This window comes from Tamandua tetradactyla, chromosome 8 (assembly GCF_023851605.1).
Source record: "Tamandua tetradactyla isolate mTamTet1 chromosome 8, mTamTet1.pri, whole genome shotgun sequence".
NCBI classification, from domain to species: domain Eukaryota; kingdom Metazoa; phylum Chordata; class Mammalia; order Pilosa; family Myrmecophagidae; genus Tamandua; species Tamandua tetradactyla.
The window spans coordinates 117126175-117144357 of NC_135334.1; the positions used below are offsets into that span (position 1 = coordinate 117126175).

At 39.2% G+C, this 18183-nt stretch overlaps 1 long non-coding RNA gene across 1 annotated transcript in view; it reads right to left on the bottom strand.

Moving 5' to 3' along the window:
• Positions 1–573: 573 nt before the first annotated feature.
• The window catches only part of LOC143643761 (uncharacterized), a 313677-nt gene continuing 296067 nt past the window's right edge, over positions 574–18183 (bottom strand). Inside the window, exon 4 of the long non-coding RNA XR_013156379.1 lies at positions 574–669. This is a non-coding gene — a long non-coding RNA (uncharacterized LOC143643761). The remainder of the gene's footprint in view (positions 670–18183) is intronic.

Here is an 18183-nt window from a genome sequence, read left to right on the forward strand (position 1 = left end):
GGTACAGGCCATCTTTGTGGACAGGCTGGTGGCACTTTTATGACATGATTGTATGTGTCCTTCCACTTTAAGGATTTTCTCCTATACCCTTACAACCTGTAATGCCACCACCATTCAAGGCATGGAGAAAATCCCCAACTAGTAATTCTGTCTTTGTGGAAATTACACATTCATTCACTAATTATACAGATTACCGAGATGTCTCTAATTCCATCACAGTGGCTTAAATATATGCTATGTGTTTCCCTTCCCATCTCCTCTTTCTGGATAATAAGAGACTCCAGGGCCTGGTGAAAGTGACCGCTCTTCATCTCCTAATTCTGGTCATATGGGACAGTTTCCTCCTCTTTTCTCAGTAGCTGTGTGAAGTTGGGCTTGATGGTGCCAGGATACCAGAAGGGCCCATAGGGATGTCCGATTTCTATAATTTTAGACTTGTTTGCAAGGCAAGATGCATGGAACACATGTCAAAGGTTTTTCAATAGTCACATCTTGCAGCAAGCATTTGCACTGGAATGTGTGGGAAATGAGACATGGAACACACATTGAGAAATTGGAAAAATGCATTTATTCGACGAGCCTAATTTTCTTGTATACCTCTTATGTGCTGTTACTATTTGTGCCATCTTGGGCAAGTTGCTTAGTTTTTTTGTTTCTCCACTTCCTTACCTGCAAAATGGGATAATAATGCATGTCTTGTAAATGTTTGTTAGGAGTAAGCATTTATCTATATTCTAGAAAAGCATCTTGCACATAGTAAATGCAGTATATGCATACATGAGCTGCTATAACAAAGTAACACAAACTGGATGCCTTAGAGACACAGCAATTTATTGTCTCACAATGTTGGAGGCTAGAAGTCTAAAAGCAAAGTGTCCACAGGACTATGCCTCCTCTGAAATCTGTAGGGGTCTGGCAGAGGCTTGTTGGACATCCCCAGCATAGCTTAATTTTTGCCTCCATTACACGGTCATTTTCTGTCTGTCTCTTTCCTAATGACTGTGTTCAAATTTCCTCTCCTTATGAGGACACCAGTCATATGTCCTCCATTACATGGCCATTTTCTGTGTTTGTTTCCTAATGACTGTGTCCAAATTTCCTCTCTTTATAGGAAAACCAGTCACATGCCCTAAAGTGAGTTTGGCCTCATCTTAATAACTAATAACTAAAAACTGCTTCAGTAAAATCACATTCATGGCACCTGAGATTGATTTGAACATTTTTTTGGAGAACACATTCAATTTATAACAAAGCATTTGCTCTTAATGCTATTATTACTACTATAATAAATTTTCTACAATTCAAGTTTATTTATGAAAAACAAAGTCTTCGCCATCAGTGGGCTCATAATCTAATAGAAGAAAGAAACAGATCTAGGGAGATCACTGAAAAATTTAAGTGTATAGAGCTATCATAGTTTGGGGCTGGTAGAAAGCCAGGGATTTCAGAGAAAGAGAAATGATATTAAGCATTTAAAGCCAAGTCTGTTTCTATCGGTCATATTCTTTTTTTTTTTTTTTTCCTTGTATTTTTAGTGATGTGGTTTTTAATCACAGAATTTCCTCATCACATGAATTGATTAGAGACACAGGCTAGGAAAGACATTAATCTGAAAATTCAGGCATGTTAGTATTTATGTCTTCCTGCAGTGAAAGGAAGGCTTGAGAGAAGGAAAATTCCTGAAGCTCATTCCGATGCTTTTACCAATAGAAAGCCTTCCGAAGTTCTAACATAGAGATAGGACACATATCAGTACTGTCATAGTTAGTTTCTGAAATTGACCTATTAGCTTAACATATATAGATGATTACTGCCTCTAGAACTGTTATATAGTTTATGACCCCCTACTTAATTTTTAATAAGATATCAGCTTACATTCTCACTCAACTAATAACATTCTGCATGATATTTAAGTGATGCAATCTTTCTGTGCTTTAGATTGTACATCTGCAAATTTGAAACATTTAGAATAGTAATCTTGTGAAGCTGATGTGAAAGTTAGTACTTTGGCAATCTTTTCTGAAAGTACCAAGCATGGAGCAAACACAGAGTAAACTCTCAAACATGCTTGCTTAAACCTCCCTCTTAACAAACACACGTGCAGATATATTTATCCTCAAGATGCTGGGATATGATTCTCTCTTTTAGTTTCTAATTTAATATAATTTTAGATTGCAATGCTATTTAAACCATCATATAGGTTTAATTAAGCATCATCTTACAGAAACAAAAATATAGATTGCAGCAAAAATAGGGGAAAACCAAAGGGTGATTGAGCTGAAACTCAATGCCAATGGCCCTCACTTTAAAATCCCTATTTTAAACACCAGATGATATTGACTAGCTGTTATTTTATGGAACTGAAATATTTTCTTTATAACATCTGCAGCAAAAGGCACTTATTTTTCTCTTATCTTCCAAGATTGTGGAGACTGAAATGATTCATCTAGGTATTATACATAATCGTAAAGATTGAATATGCTAAGGAAGGGCAGCATGCAATCAAATCTTTGATTTACATAAAGAAAGGAGGAGAGGAAGACTGAAGGAAAAGAGAAAAGGAGAGAGAATATAAGAGAAAAAAATGAGGGAAAGAGAAGAGAGAAAGCCAGAAAAGACCTGCAGTTTTCTATAGAATTTGTTTTTGGTTGATGCTTTTTTCACTGATGAAAAAACTACATATTTGGAAACTATCGTTATAAATTCTGATGCCCTGTATATAAATAGTGTCACTGATGTTCCCTCTTTTGTACCTAAAGATTCTCATGAATATATAACTGAATTAGAATAAAATTGCAATAATGGTAGTAATATAAGATATTCAATTATATTTAATTATGGTTTCTATAAACAGCAAACACAGGATACGTTTTAGATTATATGGGCTGAATTTCCTTTCACTGAAGCGTCCATTAATTTAATGAATATTCTGGGAATGCCAGCTATGTTCAGGGCACTGATCTGAGCCCTGGGGATTCCGCAGTGAACAAGATACAGTCCCTGCCAACACAGGACTCATATTCTTGTGGGTGGAGACAGATAATAATCATTGAACCAAAAATATAACATCAGATGGAGATGGATGCCTTCCAGGACAAAAATAGGGGATCAGGATAAAGAGGACTGAACAGTGGGCATTGCTTTAGCTGAGCTGGTAGGAGAAAGATGGTCCTTTGCAAAAATGACTGTAGAGCTGAAAGTTCAATGATATGGATGCACAGCAATGCCAAGATCTCGGGGAAGGCATAAGAAACAGAATGTGCAATAATCCTAAGTAGTGAATGAGTTTGGGTGTTTGAGGGTTTGAGAAAGACTCTTGTAAGTGAAATTAATGCAGAGGAAATGGACTGTTGCCAGTGAAGTTAGAATGGGTGGCAGGGGCCAGATTATATGGATGGCCAAAGAGGTGATGATAAAGTATTGGATGCGGTCTTAATAGCAAAAGGGATCCGGGGGGAGGGGCCATGAAAAAGGAGGGTATTAGGATTTGGGAAACTCATGCCAGCTATTGTGCAGAAAAGGACAATAGGAGGAGAACAGAACTAAGGCATCCAGTTAGGAAACTGAAGTCCGAACGTGCTTAAATAACAAAAGACGAATCCGAAATTCATGCAAATATTCCTTGCCACCAATTTTAACAAGGTTTTACTTGTTTTGTAATTGTGTTTTTTCTGTTCCTGTCTTTTTTTTTTTTTACACGGGCAGGCACCAGGAATCAAACCCAGGTCCTCTGGCATGGCAGGCAAGCATTCTTGCCTGCTGAGCCATCGTGGCCTGCCCTGCTCCTGTTTTGATTTTCACTGTTGGTTAAGTGTTTACAAAGAATATTCATGCATCCTTACAGAAGGACAAAATCCTCAGGATGAGTGAGGCTGTAAAAACAAAACAAAACAAAATAAAACTTAATTTCCAATTAGAAGATAGCAGGACAAGCTGACAAAAGGCAACTTCAAATGATTTAGGCAAAGGCACTGTGCTGGTTTGAAAGGATGTATGTACCCGAGAGAATCCATGTTTTTATCCTGATCCCATTTTGTAATGGCAGCCATTTCTTCTAATCCCTATTCAATATTACATATTTGAAACTGTAATTAGATCAACTCCCTGGAGATGGATTTAATCAAGAGTGGTTGTTAAACTGGATTAGGTGGAGGGTGGGTCTTGAATCATTTACTGGAGTCCTATAAAAGAGAAAACATTTTGGAGAAAGAGAGATTCAGAGAGAGCAGAGCAGAATGGCATAGCCACAAGAAGCAGAGTCCACCAGCCAGCGACCTTTGGAGATAAAGAAGGAAAACGCCTCCCAGGAAACTTCATGAAACAGGAAGCCAGGAGAGAAAGCTAGCAGATGACACCATGTTCACCATGTGCCCTTCCAGCTGAGAGAGAAACCTGACTGCGTTCACCATGTGCCTTCTCACTTGAAAAGAAATACTGAACTTCATTGGTCTTCTTGAACCAAAGTATCTTTCCCTGGATGCCTTAGATTGGACATTTCTATAGACTTGTTTTAATTGGGACATTTTCTCTGCCTTAGAAGTGTAAACTAGCAACTTATTAAATTCCCCTTTTTAGAAGCCAGTCCGTTTCTGGTATATTGCATTCTGGCAGCTAGTAAACTAAAACAGGCACCTTCTAGAACCAGCTATGTGGGGAGATGTACCTGGAAACAGGTTCTGACTGCCAGACCAAGATCTCATTCTATACAGTCTGTTCTTTTCTATAATTAGAAATAGCACAGAGGCTCTTTCTAAATAAAACAACATGTGAACCCAACCTTTCCAATATATTGTGCTTTCACCTGTTCTTCCTGACAATTCCAGATCTTTAAATATTAGCTGTGGCTTAGAACATTTCTCAGAGTGAGTTCTTTAGCCTCTTTGAGAACCCCTTCCTAAGGAAAATGAAAGCTGGGGAAAATCAGAAGCCCAATTCTAAGAAGAAAAGGGGGATATACTAGCAGTCGTTCCAAATTTACACAGCAAACAGAGGACATCTTTCGCTAGAGATGTGGCAAACGTGCTCTTCGGATAGATGAATGGTCCCTGGATATGACTGAATATTTTTCAAAAAGTGGGTCCCTGTTAACCTCTACTCCCCAGAATCCTAACTCTCTCCTGAAGGACTCTCACCAGACAATCTCTACATTATGGAGAGCATACTACCTGTTATTAGTTGTTCAATATAATACAGGCTCTAGCAGAAGAAGTTATATGTCTATGGGGAATAAAAATATTTTTTAAAGATTTAAAAAATAAAATACATTCTGGCTAATTGAGGTTGGACAGAATAGGCTGATAAAGTCAGAACTAGCCTGAGTTGGACACTAAGGGTCTAGTCCCAGCCTTAGATGTCAGAATGAATCCTTGTCCCTCAAACTGAACTTTGTATAAGGAAAGACGTATAAGGAAATTCTGTATATCGACAAGCATAAGAGGGGTTTGATAGAAAGTTTTATTATATCTCAGTATGTGCAAAGGGCCCATCCATGGGTGCATGAGTTTAGAATTCCAGGAAGATGGCTGGACCAAGAATATCTATAAAAAGGAACTGGGGTTCAATTACGGGGTGGGGATTAGAGCTGAGTGCATCTTTGGAGAAGATTGGGAAGAGAAGAATAGACTCGGTAATAATATGGAGACCCATTTATAATAGGTTGACTACAGGGCAGGGGCCTCATTAGGGGAATGAGACAAAGACCAGGCTATTTAAGTTGGATGTCAATCTAAAGTGCTGACACTCAGTCCTTCTCATATAGAGTTTCCTAGAATTGGGACCTCTGTGGTCCAGATGGCAGAGGTGCATAGGGAGGACTCAGAAAGGTCTTGACTTTAGGGCATTCACCTTTCAGCAATTACATGTGCTATTACACCCTGCATGCCAAGTCTTATTTGCCATTAAAATGGTATTTTACACACAACAACTGGGATGACTCCTGTAAGCAAAATGGTTATAAATATATTTTTCTAAGTGGATAATCACCCTCTCCCTGGGGTACCACATTCATTCGGTCTTCTACAGCAAAATTTTTTATTCAGTGTAATTCAGCTTGCAATTGGAGAATATTCATTCATCTAGCTTTGAATTTATTTGTTAGATTAGCTAAGGTAAAGTAAAATAGTATCCTCAAAAGTGATTGTTATAGCCTTGGGATTCAGGATTCAGAATGATAACATTCTGTCACTTTTTAGCTCTCAGATTGAGTAAGTCACTTCGATGTATCTAGGTTTCATCTTTCCTCATATTTACTGTATGTTAGTGAACTGCAAGATTTTAGGTGTTCTTTTTGCAGTAATGTTATATATGTCTATGAACCTATAAAGATAAAATATACTGGTGTTTTCTAGATCATGAGAATCATCTTTAATATTTTCTGTTTTCCTTTAAAGCTTTAGCTTCATCTGCTCCTCCTTTATAAACCTCTCTGACCACAGTGAAATAATTACCACTCTCTAAATCTTCCTGCAACATTCATGCCTCCTTGACTTTGCACTGTGCCCTCTGCCTGCCAAATCTGTCCTCATTGCATCAGTTTCAGATTTCACCTTTTTCTTTCAGACTCAACTCCAGCTTTGACACCTCTAATGAAAAACTTCTCAGACATTTACTCTACGTAGGGTTGAGTTCAGTGTCCTTCTTTTGATTTCCCAAAGAATCCTAAGCCCTCCACATGGCAACACATTCCATAAGTATTGCTTTATGTCCACTTATATGACAAACTGGGAGGTCTTAGCACCGGATATGACATGTGAATGGCTTGCAATAAATGTTTCCCGAATTAGCTAACTAATTAATGACTCCCCATAGGAAAATTTGCTGCACACTGGTTGTGTGCCTTGGGGAAAACATTTAGATACTCGAAAACCTCAATTTCCTCATTTGAAAAATGAACTGCTTGTTCATTGGGTTGTTGCAAGGACTGACTATGACAATGGATGTAAAACATTGAGTGCAAAGCTGGCACATTATTAATGTTCAGTGAAGAGTGGCTGCTGCTATTGGTTAACTTTTCGTTTTTTGTTTTGGCTTTTAAGCATTTCGATCTGGATTTATGGCATTTGGTAACTCTGTTAAAGTAGTTCAATAATTTACTAAAATGGCAACGTATACAGTTGAAAAGTGTGACTATGTATGAAAACATGACATATCCCTTGTGCACTTGAACTAAGTTGAAAGAAAGTCACTGTCCCCAGAGAAGCACAGTCCAACGATTCTTCTGTGTCAGTCTTGAGGCAAGAAGGCCTTCCATGTTTATCCTAGGAAGAGACTTTTTCTTTGCTTTCGGTATGGAAGAAAAGCAGACAGCAGACCCATACCCTCCTCCTCAGTGTCTGGAGCTCTTGGCCAGGCAGGATAATGGAACTGGGTCCAGAGAAGAAGAACTGGACCCTGAATACGATATAGAAACCCAGGGCTTATAGACGCCCATGCGTCCTAAGCGGATTGATTATTCTGCTGCTCAGAGAGCTAGCATTTCCAAATACACCCAGGGGAACACCAGGAACAAATCTGACCGAAGAGGAAGCAGAGATCAGCCCCTCCCATAATAAGTGTAGAAGCTGGAACAGCATACAAATGCAGGCCCAGACACCCAAAATGGTTCAAAATTTTAAATTAGGCTAACCAGCTGTGAAATCAAATGCATTCAAGTCTCTTCTGTTGACAAGCGCCCCTTCATTCTTCTCTAGAAGGCCAGGTCTGGATTTAAAATTCCCTAGCGCCTTGGAAATCAGTGCACTATCTTGGGACGTGGAGTTGCGGGTTCCAACCCCTGACCCACCGCTCCCTGTTTTTCTTTCCAGCCTGGTTCCTCCTCACCCTACCAGGAGACTTGCACACAGACATGGAGACATTCAGCTCACTTTTTAAAATTCCTTACACACCACCCTCTCCAGTCACCTGCAAACAGCTGTCCTTTGTCCACCTTGGCTTTGGTGGTACACACGCTAGAGGTGAAGAGGTCCACGCATGCCCCAGAAGTGAACTGGGCTATTGTAACAGGGGATCTCCAGGGTTTCTGTAGCTGGAGCGTTGTCTAGATAAGGGAGTCATGATCCCTGTGTACCCATTGGCCACAAGACCCTGTACTCCATGGAACTTGGCCAGAGGAGTCCAGAGCCTGGTCCTCCAAAGCATGAGCTCAAGGCAGGGGTTCCTCTTGTCCATTTCTCAGGGCAGTACGGTTAACACCTTGCAGGACAGGGTATGAAAGCAAGCAGGCAAACTGAACATACTTTATGAAAACTTCAGGTTTCTAGGCCTTGAGTTAATGTGTAAGTGAGAAATAAAGAGAAAGGGTTAAGTGTGGATCACTAGAAGACCAACCATTCTGGCTTTCCTGAGCTGTTTCTTGTGACTGGGGATTTCAGTGCTAAAACCAGGAAAATCCCTGGCAGGCCAGGAGATGCCCATCACCCTAACTTTAAGTTGCAGGACATTAAAAGCCAATACTATAATCTTACTGGAAAATCAGAAGCAGTGCAAAGGGAATATAATTAGATGTAGAACTATTTGATTTCTAGTCTGAGACAACTTATACAAATTAGCTGTATCATTTTAAGCTTCTCTGGTTGGGTTTACTCTATAAAATTATGAATATACTTTCCTACCAGCTCTAAGATTATAATATTCCATATAAACATTTATAGTTCTTATGTAGACTGCTTGTCTAGAGACATTTATACAGGAAACATTATTCATCAATGTCACACAATGATAATCTTAAGAATGACACATTTTTCTAGGAATAAGCAACTATTTATAAACTATACTCCTCTCCCAACCAGTGGAAGGAGAAATTTCTTCACACAGTAGTGGTTTGGATAATATAAATGGAAAGATTGCAAAATGTGGCTATGTCTTTTCCCCCCAATCTAATTTAATGGATTCATTTTTCCCCTTATAAAATTACATCCCAATGGAGCACATACAAAATAACCAACACAGGAGACAAATCACAGCATCCCTGCCCACCTCCTCATTTTCTTTTCCTTTCTTCCAATTTATCTTTATTTTCTTGACTTCCAAACAGGAAAGCAAATGACCTTGGAAATATAACCATGGAAAGTTGTAGGTTATTTTAATTTTATGCAGAAAAAAAGCAGCAAAGACAAAGGTCTCTGATAGAGAGTCGGAGGAGGATAAAACACCTGTACTTATTAGTAACTGCTCACCTGGACTGAAGAATCATAGCCAGTAAGCCTAAGGACAATAGTTATTTTAGCCTGCATTTTATTCCTAATTCGTAGAATCAAGCTGATATGAGTCTAGCACTCAGCATTTGGAATGAGGATCCTCAGTCAATCTTTTATTCTTGTGAATGAAATTTGTGCTCCTACACCAGTCCTTTTCTAATCTGTGACCTGTACCCTTATCCTATAGCATCACTCTTTCTTCAGTATTAAATTCACATTCTCTACATAAGTTTTGGAGAGTGCTAAGGAGCATTAACTAATTGGCCCCTGGAAGTGATCTCATACAAATCACCTACACATTCTGAATGTCTCAAAGAGAGAATTTATGACAGGTCAACGTTCAAAAGAAGAAAGGCCCAAGAAGCCATAGAATTCACTCATCTATTCATGCCAGTTCTCATTGCCAGGCACCAATCCTTACTCTAAGTGTACCTTCCCTTACTTTGGTAGAATTCTTGTTCCCTTCACTATCTTCTTACTGAACTTGACATATAGTCTTATTAGGGAAATAACCACATTGTGTATGATTTATTCCTCTGGAGTGATGATCGTGTCTTTTCATGTTTGTGGATTTAGTATTTAGTTCAATGCCTGAATATGATAGGTGCTATAAAATGGGAAATCACTGAATGAATGAATGGAATACTCAAATTTGAGTCATTGAGGCTATCATCATTTTATAGGTTTGGGGATTTCATCATAGGAGACCTTTAATACCATATCAACATGAATAGATTTAGTCTGATGCCCTTAAAATGGAAAGCTATTACCCAACATGTGAGAGACAGATATCCTCTGTGATGGGAATCTATTGTGGTATGGCTCAAAGCACATACTTTTGACACTAAGAGGTAGGGATGTTTCGACTTTCATAAGGGCTACCCAAAGCTAACATCCCCATACCACAGCAAAAACAGCCAACTCCACCTTAGGCTAAGAGAAAATAAAGACCATTGAAAAACCAAGTTCCCCAGTCATTGCACTACAGGTATCTCTGCACTGCTCCAAAAGCTACTGGTGCAGATTGAGATGGCATGATCTATTATTAGACTGATCATATAATTTATGCAACCAACATGGACAATGTTGAGAAGAGTGGGGGCCACTATTAATTATACATGACAGCAGGCACAAAGCAGGCTTTTCCCAGGTAGTCCTGGACACACGATTACCCTATAATCTAAAATAGCCCTTCATTCTACACTAGCACTTCTTAACAGGGACTGGGGAGAAGGAGGGCTTTGATGCCCCTCAGAGGACATTTGACTCCATTCGGGGATGTTTCTAGCTGTCCCAACCTGGGGGGGGAGGCACACAACTGACCTGGAGACAGTCAAGTCCAGGTATGCTGCTAAACCAGCTACCATGCACAGGGCAGCACGCTGCCACCCCTCCTTAGAAAAAAAGTTTTCTGACCTAAAATATCAATGGTGCCACTGTTGAAAAACCTTCTTTTATACCACATAATATCCACCCCTGCCTGCACACCTAATTTAACTGAATAAACTTTTATTTTTCTGCTTTGTAACGGGGGATTTGGCTTTCTGAAATCTTTCTCTCTCAGAACATCTCTCATTCCTTGTCTGAACTCACTTCTGAAACCTGGCTGTTGGCAAGGAGGTGAGCTCTAAAACGTGTGAAAAAGTTTATGTTTCGGTCAGAAAACATACCTGAGAATTAGGTCGTCTTCTATAAATTCAGTTTATAAATTATCCATTTCTTTACTTGTATTTTATTAAATCATACTGCAAGTATTTATTGTCCATCCAATTACAGATGCTTTGCATAAGAGATGATCTCACCAATAATAACTTTAGCTATAAAATGACTTACCTCCTCTCTTTTCTCCATCCAAATGTCATACAGACACACGCACATCCACACATCAACTCCCTTCACAAATACCCAAGAGAATGAAAAAATTATAAATAAAATCCCATTTGTAGTACAGGAATTGACTAGGACACCTTAGCACTAAACATTTCAACTCATTCTTTTTTTCACATTGGCAGGCTCCGGAAAATGAACCTGGGTCTCTGGCATGGCAGGCGAGAAATCTGCCACTGAGCCCCCATTGCACCACCCTCCTCAACTAATTTTTAAAGGGCAATTTGGAGTTGGGAACAATTTTGATAGTACCCACGACAGCAGTAACCCAAAGCTTCTACAGATATTTTAGAAATGTTCTAAGCTGATAAAGTCTAAGAGGTATAATTTCAATGAGAGCAAATATTATTGTCTATTTTGTTCATTATTCAACAACCAGGACATATAAGGAAGACCAGCCCATAGTAGGCGCGTGACGAACATCTACTCATTAATGATGATATTTTTCTTTGCCCCCGAACCCTACTGGAAAAAAAAGTTCCTTAGAGAAAGCAGCTATCTCTAAAAGAATTGTGATAACTTTGAATTCATTGGCATGAATACGCCAGAATGAACAAAGATAATAGAAAGTACAGTAAGAAGCATGCTAGGTAACCATTAAAATTAACTTTATGGAATTGTCTAGAATTTAGGAAGCCACAACCTAAACCTAAACCTGTGTTTGTCTCTCTATAGTTCTTTTCTCAATAGTTTTATTAAGGTATAATTTACATACTATGAAATTCACTCCCTGGAAGTATAAAATTCTTATGAGTTTAGTAAATTTATAGAGTTGTGCAACCAATACCACAATCCAGCTTTAGAAGCTTTCCATCACCCCCAAAATGGACTGGCACTTGCCTGCAGTTAATCCCCAGTCACACCTCTCAGCCCTAGTCTATATTTCTTACATATTTCATCCAGTTTAATTAAGGAGGATCCTCCAAAGAAAACAGCTCCCCCAAAGAAGAAGAAAGCATTATATGGACCTCACCCTGCTCTGTTCTGTTTTCTTTCTGTCCAAGCTCATGTCAAATACAGTAGCTCACCTGACATTGGCAGAGATAGTGGTGCAGAGAGAGGTACAGACAGTGGGAGCTGGGTTTAAAACTAAGGGGAGAGGAAGTGATGGAACTGTTTTGCTAATGGGTGCTCTTCTGGTATGTGTGTGTGTGTGAGTGTGTGTGTGTGTGTGTGTGTGTGTGTGTATCAGGGTGAAAGGATGGTACTGGCTTTTGGGGGAAATGGAGCTCTAAGACTGACAGCGTGTGGAAGATACCATGATGTGTGAAGAATTAATAGCAAAGAATTTTTAACTTTTGTCTGATCAATTTTCAAGTCATTTCAGTTATAACTTCTAAATAACTGTTTAATCTATCCATTTTTTTCTTTTTCCACTGTTTCTACCTTAATGCCCTGAATCATACTCTGGTCAGGACTATTGCTGTAGGTTCTCAAATTTTGTTGCCAACCTCTAGGATTACTTCTGGCCAATGAGCTCTTTACACAGAGAATGAATAATGTTTCTATAACCCAAATTTAATTATGTCACTTTCTTTCTTGACGTTAAGTCACTGTCCCCTATTTTACTCCAATACGCTAAGGTGATAAGCTCATTCTTGTTGATGATGTCACCCTCAGCTCTTCCTACTCCCATCTTTACTCATGCAGCCATATCAAAGCATTTTACTTTTTGGTATCTAATTTGCACTTTCCTCCACATTTCACAATTTCTGAAAATCAGGAGGTTTATCATCAATTCTATAGCATTTTTTAAAGAGCTGTGATTAATGGATGATGAACTGATAGTTTATTAATATTTAAGACCCTGATAGTGTCTTAAAATTAAGGAAATGTAGCACTTTCCATCTTTGCAATGTAACATGCATTTTCTTATCTCCATTCCCTTCCAATTGCTTTACCCACTGCCTAAAATCCTTCCCTAAACCTCACTTATACCCTTTCTCACCAATAACTCCTTTCCACTTTTCAAGATTCAGTACAGTTGCCCATTCCTTAAAGAGGTCTTTCCTGGCATAGTGAAAATCTGTGTTAGGCAGACTTCCCCAGGTTAATTCTATTCAACATTGTATATTCAGCCTTCTCCTTCAACTGACCCAGCAACTGACCACAAATGTGTGAGTGAACACAACTAAAATCCACTCAGCTAAGCCAAATCTAATTTGTTGAATCACAGAATCATGAGATAAATGCCAGGAGGTTTAGTCGGGGATGGGGGGGTTTGTCTCAGCAGTGGAAACTAACTGATAGAGCTCACAGGTAAGGGACTCTAAATTATCTTGTAGGACTTCTGCTTCTGGATGTTGTGTTAGGACATAGTATCAGTTGATGTGCATTATCCTTCCTCAAATAAAGTTGAGAACAAAGATCTCCATAAGGCATATATATATGTGTGTGTGTGTATGTATATATATATACACATATATAAAGGCAATCTAAAACCACTAATAGATATATCTGGGAAAAATAATATTTCATGATTCAACCAAGGGGTACTAATTACTTTTAATATCCTACTGGGATACTGTTTCAACTATGATCCCAATGAAATTATGTTGTATTATTATGATCACAGAATAAATAAATGGAAACCCTAAGACAACATTCAGGTCTCTGCTTATGCTCTCTGCACAATATTACATGATTGTTCATATCATCTCCTCAATGAAAATATCTTTAGAAACAGGAAGTTTTCTCAGAAGCCTGTATGCATCAAGCAGGAATACCTTTTCCTACAGGGACCACAAAGGAAAAGTCTGCCCAGGGCCTCCTGTTAGGAGAAAATTGTGCTCTGATTCTGGCTTTGGTATTGTCAACTGATAAATGAATAGAGGCTGTGTGTTCAATTTTATACTTTAAATCAAAGCTGATTTTTTTCTTAAGGAGGCAATGAAAGAAAAGGATCTAAATATTTACAGTGTTTTGGGATCCTGGCTAAACCACTGAACAGCAGATTATAAAACAGAGGTAGAAATTTAGCAATATAGATGAGCTTGCAATAATCTCTTCTGTATTCATGGATATAACATCTAAATGTTTCTAGCTATTTTTTATTAAACAAGAACACAGTAAATATTACCTAAATTTAGCACCGGCACTTTCATATCGTTGCTTCTCCATTGTGTGAAAGGCAAGGGATTGGGGGATAAAGAAAGATTCTCAATTTTACAACATCTCCTGAGCACCAAATATAAATGTTCTTTTTTTGTATGTATGTCTAAAATTCTCATTCCCAAAATAAATCAGTAACAATATTTAATTTTTCTATTTTGTAAGTATCCATGACCAAAAGTAAAGAGATAAATAATCCCACCTTCTTCTTCACAGAATAACTCGTGGACATGTTTCATCTTTACAATGAAATGCAGATGAAGGATTAAAGGCAAATCCTCAGTTTTCAAATCTTGAATAGTGCAGTGCTTCAGAAAGAATTACTGCTGATGAAATTTATGAGTCCAATTCAAAAATCTTAACTTGGATAAACAGGATTTTCATTTGATGAAGAATTAGATAAATGGGCATCCACTTTAAAGCTTTGCTTCTCAATATTTTGTTATGATGTCATTAAACAAGTTTTGATAGCTACCTTGCACTCAGTAATGCTTTTTTTATTATTAAATGAACAATTTCAGATGTATTACTTCCCCTCAAATATGACCTTGTATTCCCAGACTCTGTTTCAGTGAATAATCATGCAAGCAAGCAATATTGATATTTTTCTAAACTGTTTACCTCCTTCATGCAGAAAACCTGGTCTTTTTGTTTTTATCTCTTTGAATCTTTCCACTTTCTCTTCTCTGAAGCCATTATCTTTGGGGCATGACAAATGTGTTTTAGTGAATCTAAAGTGGCTAATTACACTAACAGAAAATTGCACCATCAAAGGTCAATGTGTTCAACTATAGAAGCTCTAGAGAAAACTATAACTCTACAAATTCTGTGGTAGTTTGCTTTCTGTAAAACTGGAGTTTTCTTTTGTAAAATTGATGATTAAAACACCTTCAGGGCATTAGACCATACTGTTTCATTAGGAAATGTTTCCAACAATATTGGGTTTTAATCAATACAATCGTCTTCAAAGACTAACCATCAGCAGAGCTGATTCTATTTTAAACCTAGCTTCTCTTCTTAGCAGGCTTAGAGCACATCCTTTTTCTTTGCTTGTTCTGTTTTGCTTTTGTTTTAGCAATAGCAATTTTGCTTATTCCGTTTTTGTTTTATAAGAAGGATATGTGTCATTGTTGCCTCTCAAAAAAAAATCTACTTGCAAAAGAGTGCTTAAATATCAAAAAGAGAGAGAAGGCTGTATATGTGAAAAACTGAAGTTTCCTGAAATTTTATATATAGTCAAGAATGCTCAGAGAGCAAACTGAATTATCCAATAATGGGAAAATGACTTAGGACAACTAGAAATCATCTATTTGGTGGAATATTATATATCAATAAAAGTGATGAAGATTAATAATATGCAATATATGGAAAATATTTATAGGTAATATTAAGTGAAAATGAGGACTATGTATACTCTGTCTCAATGATATGTAAATATTATTACAGGTCCACAGATATCAGTAATGTGTACAAATAACACTATTTAATGCAAGGTTTTAAGATTTTGTTCCACATTTGAAACTGTGATATTTAATTTTCAACCAAAAAGGAATGATGTCAATGTCAGATTTACCAGTGCATTTGATTGTTACGCATGTACTGCAAGATACATATAGTACTAATGATTATTTTTTCTATATTGAAGACATTAATATTTGATAAGAAACAGTAAACTGTGTGATTTTGTCACAGAGAGGCTTCTACCAATCCACAGCTATTTTCTTAAATTGTTTGAAGAGCTGAGCTTTCTCAGCATCCCGACCTGACCCCCTTGTTAAGTTTCATAGCCAATCCTCGACTCACTTCATCTTGTGCCTTGATGGCCTTATGTGCCAACCTCTGACCTTCCTACGTGTACAATCCCAGACAGTTTCAGCATCCTGTTTCCTTTCACTTGCTCTTCAGCTTTTTGCATTCTACTCTAATCCAGGCCCTAGCTGCTTTACACTGAGGCACGCATGCAGTGGCCTTGTCGACCACAGATGGAAGGTATGTATCTGACAACTGAACACCAGTCCCAGGGTCTGTTTCGTGGGCCAGTAACCAGTCCATGGGCACAGCGCTTGGTGTTTCATGCTCTGCTGTCACCATCTTGAAATTCTTAATAATTTGCCTTCGAATGTGTGTTTTCGAGGGAGCACCAGATGGGGCAATGGAGGACTTAGATCTGGAGCCTGGACTCAGTGCACTGACCCCCGACTCCCCACCTCCCCTGAAGGGGTTCTCAGCCACCCACTACTCAGGCACCCAAGCCCTGTGACCTCTTCCTCTTCACCCCTGCTTTGTGATGTCTGCCCTCTGGGTCCCGGCAGCAGCAGGCGGCTAGGGTTCAGCTGCCGCCCTCCTCCCCGGCTGGGGTCTGGGCACAGGTGCAGGAAGGGCTGGTCCGCAGTGTGCGCTCCTGCCTCTAGGTGTGACGCTGGGCAGATGCTGTCCCAGTTCCAGCTTGGCAGCCCCCCATTCAAAGGGCCACTCGGTGGGGATGGTCACCCATTCCTGAGCAGTTCTGAGCATGTCCTGAGTCATGCAATCTTTTGGGCTATCCTGCATCAGCTGTGGGTTGAGTTGGGGATCCTTTGGAAGGGGGATTGACCTCCCCACCTCTAGTGGGCTGACAGAGTGTTGACCTGGTGACTGGCAGGAGAGGGGTCTGCTGGCTGGGGGAACCAGGCATCCAAGTGACTGTGTGCCCAAGAGGCACCAAGCAGGCCTCTGGGCTCCTGTGAGGGTCCCATTTACCCTGTGAATCCCCACCTGTAAGACAGCAACATTAAATAGCAACTAATGCCAGGCAGAGAGAGAGACTGTGGAAGGAAGAACAAGAGTTGTATATTTTATTACCTGTTTCCATATCCGTTTCCCACTATTGGAACAAGGGGCCCCTCATTTTACTTTGAATTCAGCTCTGCAAATTCCCCACACACCTTGGGAACCCCTAGTTATCTTCCTTATGTCTGGGTCGGGGCATACCTTATCTTTGCCTACAACTTCCTGCTCATTTTCCCAGTGGAGAATTCTCATTTACTTTGTCTATAACATTTTTTTTTTAGGCCCAGTGAGAATGTTCCCAGCCCATCTGTACCCTTTACATTACATGGATTTCAATTTCAATTTCAAAAGTCTTTGACTCTTTAGCACTTGGTATTTACCTCACTTACAGCTCTCATCAGAATAAATCTTGGAAGCATATTTACTTCTCTCTTTCATTTGAACATGAATACATGGAAGTCAAGTTCAAATTTTACTTCCACCTTTCTCTACTAAGTAGGTACTCAGTGATGCCTAATAAATTAAAGTGCAGTTAGGATTATCATGGAGAATGAGATGCATGGCTTTTAAGGCAAGAGGAACAACTGGGTACATGGTGTGCAATTCTACTCACCAGGAGTAGGGCAGAGCTGAAGAATTGGTACCCCAACCTAAAAGTAATGAAAACTCAAAACTTACCAAAGTCTCACCAATTCGCCTAGATTGCAGAGAGATCAGAGATGGAAGAAACCCAGGTTCAAAGTCTGCAATCATCTACTAAGCACCTGCTCTGTACCACACACTCTTAATCTAGCTCTGGGGAGAGCAGGGTTTCTCAACCTTGGCAAGTCACTATGGAAATTTTGGACCGGATAATTCTTTGTGGTGGCAGCTGTCCTGTGCATTATTCAGCAGCCTACCTGACCTCTCCCAACCCATGACCATGTGCATGCTCCTTCCGGTTTTGACAATCAACAATGTCTCCAGATATTGCCATCTGTCCCCTGGAGGGGAAAATTGCCTCTGATTGAGAAACACAGATGTGGAGGGTTTCTATTTGGATATGACTATCCCCCTCTCTCAGGTAGTAACTCTTGTGGCCCATTGTCTCAGGGGAAGAATGAGGCTGGGTGAAAAACTAAAATACCTGGTAGCGTTCCAGGTTTTTATTTCCAAAAAGTGAGCGCCAGCATCAAGAGAATTCGTTGTTAGAAAGGAAATGCCCAAAGCAAGAAAATCCAGA